The sequence below is a fragment of the Ipomoea triloba genome, chromosome 15, assembly GCF_003576645.1.
Source record: "Ipomoea triloba cultivar NCNSP0323 chromosome 15, ASM357664v1".
In the NCBI taxonomy this organism is placed as follows: domain Eukaryota; kingdom Viridiplantae; phylum Streptophyta; class Magnoliopsida; order Solanales; family Convolvulaceae; genus Ipomoea; species Ipomoea triloba.
Window position 1 is genome coordinate 4,790,227 of NC_044930.1, and position 17,721 is coordinate 4,807,947.

Sequence of the window (17,721 nt, forward strand, 5' to 3'; positions counted from 1 at the left end):
TTATTTTTTTTTTGGGGGGGGGGGGGGGGGGGGGTGGTTTGAAGTGGAGGGGACACCCTAGGACCTCAAGAAAGGTTACTCACCAAGACATTTCATGTCTAGACTAGTAGCACCACAGTTTGTTTTACTCAAGCGATTGATTTTTGGTCCATAGTTGAACAACTCAAACTAACAACGTCAATAGATTAATAGCCAACAACTTTACTTTGACTTACGAGAAATATACACTTGCTACCCAAAAGTGTATTTTAGGTGAAATGCACCTTGTGACGGTAGTGCAACCAACAAAGATTTACAAAATAATAATAATAATAATAATAATAATAATAATAATAATAAATAAATAAATAAATAAAATAAATTGGTCTAGGTTGTTCATAGCTAACAAATTTAAACCAAATAAATTAATAGATAATTTTTTTTTTAAAATCAAACTATAAAGTATAAACTTTATAATTATCAATCCAATAATCAACTATCTCACTTATTCTTGTGGTGGAAGTTTACCTAAAATTTATGTCCCCTCTTTCTTGGTCATCTTTGGAAATATAAGAAAACAGAAGTGGGAAAAAAGAAATGCTTCCGTCCCACTGTCTCGCCGTCACGTTAATTACGGAGCATTTCTTCATTTAACACTCCATTATTCTTTCACACTAATGATTTACCAGACCATTATTATTATTATTATTATTATTATTATTATTATTATTATTATTATTTATTTTTTAATACTGTTGACTTATTATTATTAATTATTATTATTAATGTTATAATTATAAAAAAATATTCCATATAGTTAATAATAAGTCAACATAACAATTAACACAAATATATACGGTAATACCCTTTCGCATTTTTATAAATATACTTTTTTCCTTTATTCTTATTATAGGGTCATACATAACTAAACATAAATATTGATGATTATTCTAATTCCCCCACACTACCAAACATGCAAAATACTTTTGCCAAAATTCACTACTTTTAATAAGTATTTGATTCTCATTCCAATTTCGATTCCCATGTGAGAACCAAACACGCCATTATATATACAATTAGTGTCGCAAAATTATTAACTTCAACTTCAATCAAACTTGAATCAAGCAACTGTGTTATGAATTATTCAAAAACACATACCATGAATATTAAGGATAAGAAAATCTCATATTACAAATGCATATTTTTAAACACATTTTTTTAATCTTGTACTCCATCTGTCCCATTTTGTTTATCATGTTTAGTATTTATTGATCAAACCAACTCATTATTCATTGCTTATTTTCTTTTGTAATTTTTAATTATTTTTAAATGTAATTTTTTGTGTGTGTTTAATATTACTTTTAATTTAGTTTCTAAATATATAAATTTTATATACTAATACTAAACTTAATATTATGAAAAATTAAATTAAAAATAATTTCAGTAAAGACTCGTTAATCGAACCAGACAAACAAAATGAGACAAGGAAGTAATATATTTATTGCTATTTTATTTTTTAATAATTTTTTATTTTTATTCATAAATCATAATTTTATTTGTAATTTTATTTTAAATTAAACATATTTGCCCAATTCGCGGGCCGGGCTGCCAACTCGCTTGGGGTAGATTAAAGTTACTTAAATCCTAATTTGTGGGCCGTCCTGCAAAAGTTATCCAAAAATTACACCCTAGTGGGGCGGCCTAATAAACCAGGCTGGGCCGCTTTAGCAGTCCATCATTTCATTCTAATAATCATAATGTGTATATATATTTTTTACTTAAAAAAAAAGGTATTTTTTTTGAAAACATCATAAGGTATATTTTAATTCACAAGGAATCAATGTTTTAAACACTAGTTTCAAATTAAGTTTCCAATTCTAATGTAAATATTGTAATACTTATATGAGAAATATTATTTATGAAAAAAATTGCAATACTTATTGTAAAAAATGTAATACCAAATTGAATTAAAAATAAATCATTACGTACGTAGATATTGTAATACTTATATGTGAAATTGTGATATTATTAGGGTAAAGTTGAATGTTACTAATGATAAATACTGTAATACTTATAAGTGAAATTTTAATAATTATACAATTCTCACATGTTTCGCAGACAAAGATTCATAAAACTGTATACATCAATTTTTGTCTTAATGGATTGTTTGTGAACTTGGGTAGTATTAATTAATATAATGTAGCATGATACTATTTTGTATAATTGATTATAGTTAATATAACTTAAAATTATCTGATAGTGACCTCTATGTTTTTTAATTTTTGTTTTAAAATACATTTTTAACCAATCAATTATAATAAGATTTTAAAGTCCAGTTTTTCTATGGGAAAAGTATGTCAATTACTATTATTATTCTTATATTGACTCAAGGATTAATAATATAAATTTTCCTCTTCAAAATACAACTTTTTCTTACTAAATTAGGCCTATTGAACAACAATAAGAACGCGTAGATAGCGACAAAATGTTTCATGGCAAACATATCTCCAGACTCCAGAGATTAAAATCAAGTATGATCTATTTGGACCTATCAGACAATGAAATTAGAGGGGAAATACCAAACTGGATATGGAATGTGGGGAATAGAAGTTTGATTCATCTGAATCTTTCTCATAATTTCTTAGATGGTCTAGAAAAGCCTTATACAATTCCAAGTACTCTTTTAGTACTGGACTTCCATTCCAATCGATTGCAAGGCCAACTTCCAAGTGGAGAAGCCATTTTAGCCCGGGATATTATGTATCTTGATTACTCAAACAATCTTTTCAGAGGTTCCATCCCATTTGATCTTGGAAGTTATGCTCCATATGCTTCTTAGCTTTCTTGTCTCTTTCAAACAACAGGGCCGTTCCAATAAAATTTGGGGCCCTGTGCCATATTTTAATTTGAGCCCTTTTTTCGAGTAATTTTTATATATAAATAGTAATTGTTTAAAAAGTTGTATATATCAAAATATAAATATTGTATAAAAAATACATATAAAATTTTATTTAAAAAGTGACATGCGTCGTGCACAATTAGACGCAATTCTTCAAGAGCTCCTTTTTGTAATGAATTTTTCAAGAGCTCCTTTTTGAGATTGAGTTAGTTGCTCAATTCTTCTTTTCTTTTTACGCTTTTCAGACCCAGATGTATATTTTCTAGAAGACATAATTATAAAATCCTAAGGAAAAAAATTATTTAGAAACTCTATGAATAAATAATTAATCAAGAAACAAATTCTTAAAACAATAAACAAAAATTATGAAAATACGTAATTTTAATTACCTGTTAAGAGAATTGAAGAACTTGAAACTTGAAAGTTTATGTGATCAAGAAGAATTGAAGAACCAGTTGATTTGCGGTCTGCGATCTATGAAATTACCGAATTGTGAATTGGGAATTATCGAAGGGTTGAATTCTATTACAGTATGCCGTATTTAATATTTATAGGGTTGGCAATGTTTTTTGATTAGGAAATATATATATATATGTTGGAATTGACAATGTCTTTGCAGCTTTGTTAATTGAAATTTAGATTAGGAAATATATATACATATTGGAATCGGCAATATTCTGCTAATTGAGATTTATATTAGGAAATTTATATATGATTAGAAATTGGGGCCCCCAAAAATTGACAACATACAGCTTCATATATTTAGCCTAAATTTTTATAAACCATATATACATATAAATTTTTTTTAAATATGGGGCCCCCAAAAATTGGGGGCCCTGTGCGGTCGCACATGTTAGACATGCTCAGATACGGCCCTGTCAAACAATAGCTTCACTGGGACAATTCCTGAATCCATATGCAATGCAAGCTCTCTGCAGGTGCTTGATCTATCCAAAAATAAACTAAGTGGCATACTTCCATCCTGTTTATTCAGCAATTTTGGGATCCTAGGAGTACTAAACCTTGGGGAAAACCAAATCAGTGGTAACATACCTGATTCATTCCCAAGTAATTGTGCTCTAAAAACATTAGACCTCAATAGGAATTTCTTTGAAGGCAAGATTCCAAAATCTCTGATAAATTGTTCATCATTGGAAGTTATGAATGTTGGGAGCAACAAAATTGTGGATACCTTTCTATGCCCATTGGAAAACTTATTAAGCCTGCGTGTCCTAGTCTTGCGGTCCAATCAGTTCCACGGTGAGCTTCACTGTGGTAATGCCAATCATAGCTGGCCGAATCTTCAGATTATTGATATTGCTTCCAATAAGTTCAGTGGCAAACTCTCTCCAAAATGCTTCTTGAACTGGAAAGGAATGATTTTTGGCGAAGATACAATGCAACCAGTGCAACACATCAGGTTTGATTACTTGACACTTAATAATTTCTACTACCAGGATACAGTAATGGTAACCATAAAAGGGATGGAGACAGAACTTGTGAAAGTTCTAACAATCTTCACATCTATTGATTTCTCAAACAATAATTTCCATGGGATTATACCAGATACCATTGGGGCACTCAATTCACTTTACTTTCTCAACCTATCACACAATGCTCTCACAGGGGATATCCCAGAAACAATTGGAAATCTGAAAACGATTGAGTCCTTAGACCTTTCATCAAACCAGCTAGGCGGAGAGATCCCAACACAGATTGCAAATCTGACATTCCTATCATTTTTGAATCTATCATTCAATAGACTTTCTGATAGTATTCCAACAGGCAATTAGCTTAATACATTTGAAGCAAGTTCCTATTTGGGTAATCCAGAACTGTGTGGTTTCCCTCTCTCAAAAAGTTGCAATTCACCAATAAGATCCAGTGGCGGCAAATCTAAGATAGAAGTGGGTGGTGGCAATTCTGGGATCAAATGGGAATACGTAACTTCTGCTTTGGGATTCGCTGTGGGTTTAGGGGCGTACCTGTGGATGGTTTTGCATAACAAGAGATGCAGGGAAGCATACTAACAACTTGACAAAGTTTTAGTACGACGATTCGGTCAAGGAAGAAAATCTCCAGGGCGCAGAGTTCGCAGGAACCGAATCAGATCACTCTAAGCTGCAACCTGCACACCAAACACTTTTCCCTAAGCTGATTTTGCACTACAGTTCAGTTTGTAGGTATGATTGCTGAGCCTTGTATTTTTTGTGTTAGTAATTTGAGAATGTTTAGGTTTAATTTCATGGAAGGTGATGCATATTGTTGGGTAGACCATTTGTTTCAAATTTATCTTCTTCTTTTTTTTGTTTTTTTTTTGGTTGATGTTGTTGTTTCTAAGTTTTTGAATATTTATCTTGTTTCCATGAAGTTTGGGGATACAAAAAAGTAAATTATTATATCTAAATTCATTTATGTCCGTTTTTCTTATTTTTTCCATATATTTTCTTATCTTATTCAATAACAATAATATATACATATTATATATTGGAGTTATATGTTAGTTATTTCCTAAAATATAAATATAAAAAATATTTTACATTATTATTATTATTTACAAAATTTTAAATATCTAAAATCTAAATAAATTTAAATTTTAATATAAAATATTAATATTGGACACTTATTTTTTGCGCGCATAAAAATACTAGTTATCATTAATATAATTGTCAAAGTTAATACTTGTGCACTGCCTATTTTGCTTAAACAACCATATCCAAACATTGCATGTTACTTAACATTCACATCCTCATTGAATTTTTTAAGTGAATTTAATTTAAAGAGTTTCAACGGAGACCGTTAGTTATGAACAGATATTGCATTGTAATGGAATAGAATGTTTTAAGCGCATTTAAAGTACTATGGAGACAATTAATTTGATACAGTGGTCAGAAATAGCCTCCGTTATTTCAAAGTGGTCAGAAAATTTGGTAGAACAACCAAAAGTTAAAGAATGACATCAAGCAAGGAGAATATATAGTACCTATCTTTGCGAAGTAGAACATGCCTTAGAGAACCATCTATCATATACTCAGTAATAGTAGCAAACGTTCCACCTATTCCATCTTGTACTACACCCACCACATTTGGGTGATGAAACTTTGACAGAATATCAGCTTCCCTCTAGAACTCTACCGTCTAGAAACAAGAAGAATATGAAGAGCAAGAACTAGAATAAGTGACAAATGAGAAAATAAATAAGATCTTAAATGAAATAACAATTGTGGATTAATTAATCCTCCTTTAATTTGTTTTCAAATGCAAATTAAGGTTTACAAAGATAAATGCAAAGACTCTAGCTGAAACTCAGGAATACATTTATTCTAAATGTATAAATGAAAAGAAAAGGGGAAGAAGGGGATGGGGGCGGGGGGCTGGTTTTATGTTTAGTTGAAGAAAGATCATCAATCTCTCTTGCTCTGATTATTGCAGAGTGAAGCAACTCATTTTTATTCGTTTAGTTGCAACATAAAAGCCTAATAAACTTCTAAAGATCTGATTTAATTTGACATCTTGCTTAATCTTAAGATCACCAATTTGAATAGAAGGATCTACTATGCTAATCTTACATATCTAAGCATTTAAGTACACAACCAAAAGTCATTTAACTTCATAAATAGTGTAATATCAAAACAAATAAAACACACACAAAATTATCGAAATTTAATCACATAATTTATAATGAAAAAGAAAACTAATTACATTTTTAAGTTAAAAAGTTGTTTAACTTGCTTGTTAAAAAGTTGTTTAACTTGCTTGTGAAGACCAGTGATCTCGTCATCGAAATCACACAAAATTCTTAGCATTCCTTTCAAATTGCACTTAACAGGTTCTCAAATTCATTATTCATAAACTTAAAAAATGTTCTATAATATGACAATATATTCACAGATCATAAATCCATTAAATTCAAGATTTAAGAACAGTATATCATAAATAACTAAAATATCAGTAAAGTACCTGTTACATTTTCATGGCCAAAGACGGTCACCGCCTCACCGGAGAAGACTACAAACTCGAAGTCTCGAATGCAATTCTAGGGTTTCCTATGTACATAGCCAGAGAGGTTAATGAATGAGTGGTTAAGCTTGAAACTATGAGTATGATGAGTAGATGAGGTTAGAGGGACTTACTAGAGAGGTAGTGAGACGGAGAGGGTCAGAGAGTGAGAAGCGAAGAGGCAGAGACAAGGCTGTGAGCGGCAGAGAGGCGGAGAGCCGGAGACCGAGTGGTTGTCGCCTGTCTTGGCTCTTGAGCGGCAGTCTCCGAAGATAATGGCTGGGTGGAGTTATGGAGTCGTCCAAACACAAGAGAGTTTGAGGTGAGGAGTGGGAGAGGCAAGGGGCGCAAATGAGGGTCAAAGACTTAAATTTTTCTCATGCATGGACAAAAATGGAAAGATTTTAAAAAGTGGACAAAAATAACAAAAGAGCATTTGGGAGAATTATATTGAAACGTATTTTTGTCATATTCTGGTCAGACATGAAACGCATCTCCAAATGCTCTTTTCCTATTTTTGTCCAAGTTTTAAAATCATCCTATTTTTGTCTAGTCCTTTATTTTCCTTCACATTTCATTCATTAACCCCGCAAATGAAACCCTACCTTACTGACAACAAAGTTAAAGGTGGTAGGAAATTTTGACCATTTTCGTTTTTATAGGTGGTCGAAAATATGGTCGGAAAATTGAAGATTTCCAGGTGTGAATGGTACAAGACATGCATGCAATATTCATATTTTTTTCAAGATGAAGAAAACATTTACAAAACGAGAACTGACAAACACAAAAAATATATTTGAAACTTTTATTAATTAAAAAAAAAAAAACCCAACAACATGCAACACTTCCAAAAGATATTACACTTAAATATTATCCAGTTGATAACACACAAAAAAAAAAAAATCATGCACGCAATAAGAGGTATCACCACCATAATCACTGATCTCAGCATTCATACCTACAAATGAAGTGGAGTGAATAATCGGCTTAAGAAAAAGTACTAAATTGGTGTGTGATCAACGTGTTTATATGAAAATTTTGTGTCAAGTAGGAAGTAATCAAGATTACCTGAAGGTTGAAGCTTAGAGTTATCATAATTAGTTCCTGTGAGCTCTGCGTCCTAGTCCTGGAGATTTTCTTCCGCGTTGTCGGGGACCGAATAGCCGTATTAAAACTTCGTCAAGTTGTTGGTATGCTTCCCTGCATCTCTTGTTATGCAAAAGCATCCACAGGTACGCCCCTAAACCCACAGCGAATCCCAAAGCAGAAGATACGTATTCCCATTTGATCTCAGAGGAGCCACCATCAAATTCTATCTCAGATCGACCGCCATTGGAAGTTTTTGGTGATTTGCAACTTTTTGTGAGAGGAAAACCACACAATTCTTGATTTCCTAGGTAAGAATCTGGTCCAAATGTATTAAGCTGATTGCCTGTTGGAATCATACCAGAAAGTCTATTGAATGATAAATTCATGACTGAAAGGAATGTGAGTTTTGCAAGTTGTGTTGGGTCCACCTAACTGATTTGCTGAAAGGTCCAATGATTCAATCATTTTCAAATTTCCAATTGTTTCAGGGATATTTCCTGTGAGACCATTATGTGATAGGTTGAGAACATAAAGTGAAGTGAGAACCTCAATGGATTCCGGTATAACCCCATAGAAATTATTGCATGAGAAATCAACAAATGTGAAGACTTTGAAAACTTTCACCATATCCATCTCCATCCCTTTCCAGGTTACCATTAATCTATCCTGGTAGTAGTCAGATACAAAAAGAGGTGAATACCGATTGAGAAACATGATATATTGTCCCGATTGTGCAATATCTTCATCAATAATCATTCTTTTCCAGTTTAAGAACTTTGTGGAGAGTTTTCCACTGAAATTATTGGAAGCAATATCAATAATCTGCAAATTTGGCCACATATGATTGGCATTAACACAGTGAAGGTCACCATGGAAGTTATTGGATCGTAAGACTAGCACACGCAGGCTTGATAAGTTCTTCAATGCGCATGGGAAGGTATCTACAATGTTGTTGCTCCTAACATTCAGAACTTCCAATTGTGAACAATTTATCAGTGATTTTGGAATCTTCCCTTCAAAGGAATTCCTACCGAGGTCTAATATTTGTAGAGAACAATAAATTGTAAAGGAGTCGGGTATGCTACCACGGATTTGGTTTTTCCCAAGGTTTAATACTCCAAGACTGTTAAAACTGTTAAATAGGCAGGACGGAAGTGTGCCACCCAGTTTATTGTCGGATAGATCAAGTATTTCCAGTTGATAGCTAGCATTGCATATAGATTCAGGAATTATCCCCGTGAAACTATTATTTGCAAGGGACAAGAAAAAAGCATTTGTAGCAAAACTCCCAAGACCAAATGGGATGGAACCATTGAAAAAATTGTGTGAGTAATCAAGATGAATAGGTCCAAAACCAAGATCATTACAAGCAGGTGGAATAGGAAGTGGGCCTCGCAATTGATTTGAGTGCAGGTCAAGTGTCGGCAAATGGATTAATTTGGCAGCAGCCACATTGGTTAGGCAAGTTGCAAAGTTTGATGAAGAATGTTAGGCAAGTCCAAGAGTTAGGCACCTACAAAGTTTGAACAAAAATATTTATTGTTTGGTCCCTACATTTTAGGCTAACTACAAAATGACCCCAATTTCTCAACTATAAATAGGGAGGTCATTTGCCATTCTTGTCATCCCAAATCATTCTATTCTTCCCTCATATACTAGAGATATTAGAGAGTTTGTTGAGTGTATTTCTCCTTCCTAGCAAGAGAGAATTATCCTTGTTTTCTCCTTGTTAGTTAGAGAGTGGTTGTAACTCCTATTTTCTCATAGTGAAATTCTTCTACCCTTGCCCGTGGTTTTTACCCTAATTTGTTTAGGGGTTTTCCACGTAAAATCTGTGCCTCATTTATTTTTCTTTCTCAAATTATTGTTGCAATCAGATCTATCCCACTTCCGCGGGCGCAACAATTGGTATCAGAGCCTTCTGATATATTGTTCAGAATTTGTTTCAAGAACAATATGGCAGCGAAATTTGAGATTGAAAAATTCAATGGGAAAAATTTCTCATTGTGGAAATTGAAGGTGAAGGCTATCCTGAGGAAAGACAACTGTCTAGCAGCTATCAGTGAAAGGCCGGTGGATTTTACTGATGACAAAAAATGGAGCGAGATGAACGAGGATGCTATGGCGGATCTATATCTATCAATAGCAGATGGAGTATTGTCAAGCATCGAGGAGAAGAAGACGGCCAAGGAGATTTGGGATCACCTCAACCGGTTGTACGAGGCCAAGTCACTGCACAACAAAATTTTCCTTAAGAGGAAATTATACACTCTCCGTATGTCAGAATCTACTTCAGTGACGGAACACTTAAATACGCTGAATACTCTATTTTCCCAGCTTACATCTCTAAGCTGTAAAATAGAGCCACAGGAGCGTGCGGAACTTCTACTTCAGAGTCTACCTGATTCGTATGATCAACTCATCATCAACTTAACAAACAACATCCTTACGGACTATCTAGTCTTCGATGATGTTGCAGCTGCGGTTCTTGAAGAAGAAAGTCGGCGCAAGAACAAGGAGGACAGACAAGTGAATCTGCAACAGGCAGAGGCGTTAACGGTGATGAGAGGAAGGTCAACAGAACGTGGCCAAAGCAGTGGTCGTGGTAGATCAAAATCAAGTAAGAAGAATTTAAAGTGTTACAACTGTGGAAAGAAGGGTCACCTGAAGAAAGATTGTTGGAATTTACCTCAAAATTCCAATCCTCAAGGAAATGTTGCAAGTACCTCAGATGATGGAAGTGCTCTCTGTTGTGAAGCATCAATAGCCAGGGAAGGCAGAAAAAGGTTCGCGGATATATGGCTCATAGACTCGGGAGCCACATATCACATGACCTCAAGGAAAGAATGGTTCCATCATTATGAACCAATCTCAGGAGGATCTGTGTATAGCTGCGACGATCATGCCTTGAAGATTATCGACATTGGAACCATCAAGCTGAAGATGTACGATGGAACAGTCCAAACTGTTCAGGATGTGCGGCACGTGAAGGGCCTGAAGAAAAATCTATTATCCTATGGAATATTGGATAATAGTGCAACCAAGATTGAAACACAGAAAGGAGTCATGAAGATTTTCCAAGGAGCGCTTGTGGTGATGAAAGGGGAGAAGATAGCTGCAAATCTATACATGCTGAAGGGAGAGACTTTGCAAGAAGCAGAGGCATCGGTTGCCGCATGTAGTCCAGACTCTACGCTGCTATGGCATCAGAAACTTGGGCACATGTCAGAACAAGGAATGAAGATTCTTGTGGAGCAAAAGCTACTTCTGGGGTTAACAAAGGTATCACTTCCTTTGTGTGAGCATTGTATAACTAGTAAGCAGCATCGTCTTAAATTCAGCACATCAAATTCTAGAGGCAAGGTTGTTCTAGAATTGGTTCACTCTGATGTGTGGCAAGCACCAGTTCCATCCCTAGGAGGGGCAAAGTATTTTGTCTCATTCATCGACGATTACTCTAGGAGATGCTGGGTGTACCCTATCAAGAAGAAGTCAGATGTGTTTGCGACTTTCAAAGCCTTCAAAGCACGGGTGGAACTTGATTCCGGGAAGAAGATCAAGTGTTTCAGGACAGATAATGGAGGGGAATATACAAGTGAGGAATTTGATGACTTCTGCAAGAAGGAAGGCATCAAAAGGCAGTTCACGGTAGCATACAGTCCTCAACAAAATGGAGTGGCAGAGCGGATGAACAGAACCTTGCTGGAAAGGACAAGAGCAATGTTGAGGGCTGCGGGCTTAGAAAAATCATTCTGGGCAGAAGCAGTCAATACCGCCTGTTATTTGGTGAATCGAGCTCCATCAACTGCAATCGAGCTGAAGACACCAATGGAGATGTGGACTGGTAAGCCTGTTGATTATTCAAACCTCCATATATTTGGAAGCATTGTGTATGCAATGTACAATGCCCAGGAAATTACAAAGTTGGATCCGAAGTTCAGGAAATGTAGATTCTTGGGGTATGCTGATGGAGTAAAGGGGTATCGCTTGTGATCCCACTGCCCACAAAGTTGTCATCAGCAGGGATGTTATCTTTGTAGAGGACAGGCTACAAAGAGGAGAAGTTGATGATAGCACGGAAAAGGAAAAGCAAGAAACTACTCAGATACAGGTAGAGGAGGAATTTGAACAAGATTCTTCTGAAGCAGAACCGGCGCACGAGGAACCAGAACCAGAACGCTCTGGAGCTCCAACAACTCGTCAATCAGACCGTGAGAGAAGACGTCCCACTCGGCACTCAGATTATGTTATGGAAGGGAATGTTGCATACTACCTTCTAACAGAGGATGGCGAGCCATCAACCTTTCATGAGGCGATAAACAGCTCAGATGTTTCTCAATGGACGGCAGCAATGCAGGAAGAAATAGAAGCTCTCCATAAAAATAATACATGGGATCTTGTGCCACTACCACAAGGAAGGAAGCCAATTGGTAACAAATGGGTCTTCAAAATAAAAAGGAATGGTGACGATCAAGTGGAGCGGTATCGTGCAAGACTGGTGGTGAAGGGATATGCTCAGAAAGAAGGTATTGATTTCAATGAAATATTTTCACCTGTGGTTCGACTAACAACAGTTCGTGTAGTTTTGGCGATGTGTGCTACATTCAACTTACATCTAGAGCAGCTAGATGTGAAAACGGCTTTTCTTCATGGAGATCTTGAAGAAGAGATATATATGCTCCAGCCTGAAGGATTTGAAGACAAAGAGAATCAGAACTTGGTTTGCAGGTTGAACAAATCTCTGTACGGTTTAAAGCAGGCGCCAAGGTGTTGGTATAAGAGATTTGATTCCTTCATCATGTGCCTTGGATACAACAGACTCAATGCAGACCCTTGTGCATATTTCAAGAGGTTTGGAAAAGATAACTTTGTTATATTGCTGTTGTATGTAGATGACATGTTGGTCGCAGGCCCCAACAAAGATCACATTGATGAATTGAAGGCACAACTGGCTAGGGAATTCGAAATGAAGGACTTGGGACCAGCAAACAAGATTCTAGGGATGCAAATTCACCGAGACAGAGGTAATAGGAAGATTTGGCTTTCTCAAAAGAATTATTTAAAGAAAATCTTGTCACGTTTCAGCATGCAAGATTGTAAGCCAATTTCTACCCCTCTTCCTATTAATCTCAAAGTATCCTCAAGTATGAGTCCTAGCAATGAAGAAGGGAGGATGGAGATGTCTCGAGTACCGTATGCATCAGCGGTGGGGAGTCTAATGTTCGCTATGATATGTACAAGACCAGATATTGCGCAAGCAGTGGGAGTAGTTAGTCGGTACATGGCGAATCCAGGCAGAGAGCATTGGAACTGTGTGAAGACGGTCCTAAGATACATCAAGGGGACCTCAGATGTTGCATTATGTTATGGAGGATCAGACTTTCTTATCAACGGGTATGTGGATTCTGACTATGCAGGGGATTTGGATAAAAGTAAATCTACGACAGGATATGTGTTCAAAGTTGCTGGTGGAGCTGTAAGCTGGGTTTCAAAACTGCAAGCAGTTGTGGCTACGTCAACAACAGAAGCAGAATACGTAGCAGCTACACAAGCCAGTAAAGAAGCAATTTGGTTGAAAATGCTATTGGAGGAGCTCGGGCACAAACAAGAGTTTGTCTCTTTGTTTTGTGACAGTCAGAGTGCCTTGCATCTAGCAAGGAATCCTGCATTTCATTCAAGGACGAAACACATACGAGTGCAGTACCATTTCATCCGAGAGAAGGTGGAAGAAGGGACAGTAGATTTGCAGAAAATCCATACCACGGACAACGTAGCAGATTTCCTAACAAAGGTAATCAATGTTGATAAGTTTACTTGGTGTCGATCTTCCTGTGGCCTGATAGAGACGTAAGCGACATGGAAAGTGCAAGGTAGAAAGAATGGTGTGAAGATATGATTGTTACAATCTAATCTTCAAGTGGGAGATTGTCGGCAAATGGATTAATTTGGCAGCAGCCACATTGGTTAGGCAAGTTGCAAAGTTTGATCAAGAATGTTAGGCAAGTCCAAGAGTTAGGCACCTACAAAGTTTGAACAAAAATATTTATTGTTTGGTCCCTACATTTTAGGCTAACTACAAAATGACCCCAATTTCTCAACTATAAATAGGGAGGTCATTTGCCATTCTTGTCATCCCAAATCATTCTATTCTTCCCTCATATACTAGAGATATTAGAGAGTTTGTTGAGTGTATTTCTCCTTCCTAGCAAGAGAGAATTATCCTTGTTTTCTCCTTGTTAGTTAGAGAGTGGTTGTAACTCCTATTTTCTCATAGTGAAATTCTTCTACCTTTGCCCGTGGTTTTTACCCTAATTTGTTTAGGGGTTTTCCACGTAAAATCTGTGCCTCATTTATTTTTCTTTCTCAAATTATTGTTGCAATCAGATCTATCCCACTTCCGCGGGCGCAACATCAAGTACAACAAGACTGCTTGGAATTGTATAAGGCTTTTCAAGAGTTTCTAAGAAATTACAAGAAAGATTCAGAAGAACTAGAGTTCCATTACCCAGTTCCCATATCCATGATGGTATTTCCCCTCTAATTTCATTGTTCGACAAATCTAATTCTTTGAATGTGGTGAACTTTTGGAGACTTTCAAAATCTATCATTTCACCAAAGGAGTTGGAAGAAAGAGTCAAGTTACTCAACATTGGAAATTCAAAGAAGTACTCTGGAAAAGATCCATTTAGACGATTATAACTCAAATCAATACTTTTCAATTGTGAGGTAGATACATTCATATATTCATCAACAAGACCATCAAATGAATTGTTGGAAAGATCTAGTGTTTGCAATGATGGAAGTGAAAACAAAGATGATTGTATCTTCCCACCAAAGGAGTTGGAAGAAAGATCCAAGCTACTCAACTTTGGTAATTCAAAAAAGTACTCTGGAAAAGACTCATTTAGACGATTAGAACTCAAATAGAGTATTTCCAATTGTGAGGTAGATACATTCACATATTCATCACCAAGACCATCAAAGGAATTGATGGAAAGATCTAGTGTTTGCAACGATGGAAGTGAAAACAAAGATGATTGTATCTTCCTACCTAAGGAGTTGGAAGAAAGATTCAAGTCACTCAACATTGGAAATTCAAAGAAATACTTTGGAAATGACCCACTTAGACGATTAGAACTCAAATCGAGTGTTTCCAATTGTGTGGTAGATACATTCACATATTCATCACCAAGACCATCAAATGAATTGAAAGAAAGATCTAGTGTTTGCAATGATGGAAGTGAAAACAAAGATGATTGTATCTTCCCACCAAAGGAGTTGGAAGAAAGATCCAAGCTACTCAACTTTGGTAATTCAAAGAAGTACTCTGGAAAAGACTCATTTAGACGATTAGACCTCCAATAGAGTATTTCCAATTGTGAGGTAGAGACATTCACATATTCATCACCAAGACCATCAAATGAATTGAAAGAAAGATCTAGTGTTTGCAATGATGGAAGTGAAAACAAAGATGATTGTATCTTCCCACCAAAGGAGTTGGAAGAAAGATCCAAGCTACTCAACTTTGGTAATTCAAAGAAGTACTCTGGAAAAGACTCATTTAGATGATTAGAACTCAAATCGAGCCTATGCAATTGTGAGGTAGATACATTCACATATTCATCACCAAGGCCATCAAATGAATTGTTGGAAAGATCTAGATTCCACAATGATGGAAATGAAAACATAGATAATGGTATTTTTCCATCTAAGGAGTTGGAAGAAAGATCCAAGTCACTCAACATTGGAAATTCAAAGAAATACTTTGGAAATGACCCACTTAGACGATTAGAACTCAAATAGAGTGTTTCCAATTGTGTGGTAGATGCATTCACATATTCATCAACAATGCCATCAAACAAATTGTTGGAAAGATGTAGCGTTTGTAAAGATGGAAGTGAAAACAGAGATGGGGGAATTCTTCCAGAGATATAATTTGACCCTAAATTTATGTACACAATTTTTGAAAGGCCTTCAAAATGTTTAGAAGAAAGTGGAGATGTCAGGCCATTAAAAGAAAAATCTATGAGAGTAAGGCTCTTTGAGGATAGAAAATTTGGGATTGAACCAGTGAAGTGGTTATTCGAGAAATCCACATAAGTGAGACTCGTAAGTTGTGCCATGGTAGAGGGAATTGATCCACCGAAATTGCAAGAGGAGAGATCTATCATGGACAAGTTGCTAAGATTACTAATTGATGCTGGCAACGAACCAGAAAATTGAGTTTTAGTTACTGAGATCATCCTAAGTGATCCATTCTCAGGAAATGATGGGAAACCACCACTAAGATCATAATTGTATTCCAAACTCAATTCCTGTAAACCACGTATCAGAAATATCTCTCTAGGAAATGATCCCTGTAGATTACAACCACCGAGGCTCAAGATCTTCAGGTTAGAGAAATTGGCTAAGAATTTTGGAACGACTACTGTACTAGAAAGATCAACACCATCAAGATAAAGTTGTCTAAGTTGAGTCGAGTTCTCAAAGAATTGGTTTAGATTAAGTAGCAAATCGGAATCGGCGAGGTCAAGAGTTACCAACCTTGTGAGTCTTGATATTCCATTTGGGATATGCCCTCTAAAACCAGCATTTGACAAATTGAGATATGCCAAATTGGTAATGTCGGCAAATGGAGTTTGGCAGCAGCCCTCAAGATTAGGCAGCAAGCTGAAAACTTTGAACACAAATGTTAGGTAGCCAAACTTTGTTGAACAAAATATTTATTGTTTGGTCCCTACATTTTAGGCTAACTACAAAATGACCCCAAATTCTCAACTATAAATAGGGTGGTCATTTTGTCATTCTAGTCATCCCAAATCATTCTATTCTTCCCTCATATACTAGAGATATTAGAGAGTTTGTTGAGTGTATTTCTCCTTCCTAGCAAGAGAGAATTATCCTTGTTTTCTCCTTGTTAGTTAGAGAGTGGTTGTAACTCCTATTTTCTCATAGTGAAATTCTTCTACCCTTGCCCGTGGTTTTTACCCTAATTTGTTTAGGGGTTTTCCACGTAAAATCTGTGCCTCATTTATTTTTCTTTCTCAAATTATTGTTGCAATCTGATCTATCCCACTTCCGCGGGCGCAACAGGTAAGATTATAGATCTGAACTGGAATTGGATTGAAATAGAAGCCGTTGAAAGCCAGATTTAGCCTCTCAAGGTATTGAAGACTGAATAGAGCGCTAGAATGGCGAATATCATCTGTAATGAATTCACTATCGAGAATCAAGCTGATGACATGACCTGAGGTGTCACATTCCACCCCAAGCCAAACACAACAGTCGTCTGTGCTGTGGTTCCAGCTCGCAAGCTTGGTTGAAAATGTTGAGTCGAACTTGAGGCTGCTCCGGAACTGCAACAACAACATTTTCTGATGGCTCAAGCATTGGGCTTGGGCTGCCACCATTTGGAGCAGCAGCAGCAGAAAGCAGGAGGATATGAAGAAGAAGAAAAGGCGGCATTGAAGGACTGGAGTTTTCATTGCACAAACAAAATTAAAGTTTCAATCTATCACAATTATATTTTGGGATGCTTTGAATTGAAGTGAATGCATGAGCTGAGATTAACAGCAATATATATATCACGTTTTTTAGTCTAACTTTGGCTTCGTTCTATTGTAAGTTGCAGCTGCCAACCTTAGATTGTGAAGGTCGTCGTCGTTTACGTTAAAGTCAAAAGTTATCATGCCACTCCGAGTTGCTTGAATGGCGGCCAACCTTTAGCTTATACTTCATGGTGCGTGATAGGTATG

General features: G+C 36.0%; 2 pseudogenes; one reads left to right on the forward strand and one right to left on the reverse strand.

Moving 5' to 3' along the window:
- Positions 1–3,410: 3,410 nt before the first annotated feature.
- On the forward strand, positions 3,411–5,097 carry LOC116006833 (annotated as a pseudogene).
- Positions 3,837–17,520, reverse strand: LOC116006834 (annotated as a pseudogene).
- Between the last annotated feature and the right edge of the window lie 201 nt (positions 17,521–17,721).